General features: G+C 48.9%; 1 protein-coding gene across 3 annotated transcripts in view; it reads left to right on the plus strand.

Annotated features, from left to right (window-relative positions):
* WDR27 (WD repeat domain 27) overlaps positions 1-1,631 on the plus strand; it is a 306,424-nt gene that overhangs the window by 25,776 nt on the left and 279,017 nt on the right. The window lies entirely within an intron of this gene.

Here is a 1,631-nt window from a genome sequence, read left to right on the forward strand (position 1 = left end):
TTTCCCCCCTACCCCCCACCCCAGCCTGTCCCTCCCCACCTGACACCTCCATTTCCATTTTCACTGACTGGCTTTCTTGCCTGCATTGTGTGCCAGGCCAGCCTCTGGCTTCTTTACTATTCCTTCCATCCAGGACCAACTGCAGGTACTTCCTCAGCCTGACAAAGGGGTTTTCAACCCTAAAGCTTCCAAAGATACATTTTTTTGAGTACTCCTTTTTTTTTAAGCCATCAGACACCATGAGTAACATCATATACACAACACAACACCTTTACTTCTTGCTGTCAATTCCTTTATAAAACAAGAGGATCTGTGTCAGTTCTGTGTGGGTACCTGTGATGCTGCTGCTGCTGCTACTGGTGTTGAGCCAGCTAAGTTATTGTACCTGTTGTCATGTAAAGTGGTGGACCATACATGAGGCTGTAGGGGAGGAGGAGGCCTCAGTGGTGCACACTGCTGTGTTGTGCAGAGGCCCCAGCACCAGGAAGGGTGCATCTTAACACACACACAGTGTCACCCAGCCACATCACGAGTTTTGCCTGTCAGCAGCTTGAGGTGCAGGGCCTCAGAAGACAGACTCCCACAGTGAGATGCACACACAGCTGGCAGGCTTCGTGGCCTGGCAGGGCCCAGCACCCAGGCCTGCACTAGATTCTACCCCCCTGTGCCCCAAGACAGATACAGTCATTCAAGAACCCACCTACATCATGAGTTTTGCCTGTCAGCAGCCAGAGATGCAGGGCCCCAGAAGACAGACTCTCCCTGTGAGACACACACAGCTGGCTGGCTTTGTGGCCTGAACAGGGGCCACCACCCCTGTAGTTTTCAGCCCACTGCGCCTTAACACACACAGGGTCATCTGTGTCATGAGTTTTGCCTGTCAGCAGCTTGAGGTGCAGTTTCCCTATCTTCTTGAAATGTGGCCTGCTTTGTGGCCTGATCAGGGGCCACTACCCCTGGAGTTTTCACCCGCCTGTGGTGTAACACAGACGTGATACGATTTTTGCTTTCAAGAATTTGGGGTGCAGTTACTCCCAAACTCCTGCACTGATCTTGAAACTTGACATGTATCATGCTCTCAGCAAAGGCTACCACCCCTGCAAGATTCACCCAAATCAAAGACAAAACAACAAAGTTATAGATATTTCATTGATCCTCCATTATACCCTACAGCCAGATCTCTGAGGTGGTTCCAAAGCTTCGGAGCCACTTTGGCTGGATTGAAGCAGCAAACTGATCCGGAGCTGCAGATCAGATTGCTGATATCCGAAGCGGCTGGATCTGAAGCTGGATCAAATACCTGCCTACGCACACAGGCCTAATATGTGTGTGTGTAAATATATACATACATTTAGTGGCATTTCCTTTTAATCATAGAAAAACTTGAATTTTGGGGGGTTATTTTATCAGAGAATTTGAGATTTTTAAATAGAGAAAACTAGGGTCCCTGGCCATCTCAATCTCAGTCCTTATGGGTGCCTGTAGACGTGTGGAACGCCTGCTCTGATGCACTGTAGTTACAGTGTGTTGGAGCAGATTCAGCGTGCTAATTAGCACTCCAGCAGCTTTGGAATCTCATGTGTTCAGTGTTCCCACACTTCAAATAGTGGCAGGGCACTTGAACTAAAGCT

The sequence above is a fragment of the Gavialis gangeticus genome, unplaced genomic scaffold, assembly GCF_001723915.1.
Source record: "Gavialis gangeticus isolate Ggan-Ray unplaced genomic scaffold, GavGan_comp1, whole genome shotgun sequence".
Lineage (NCBI taxonomy): Eukaryota > Metazoa > Chordata > Crocodylia > Gavialidae > Gavialis > Gavialis gangeticus.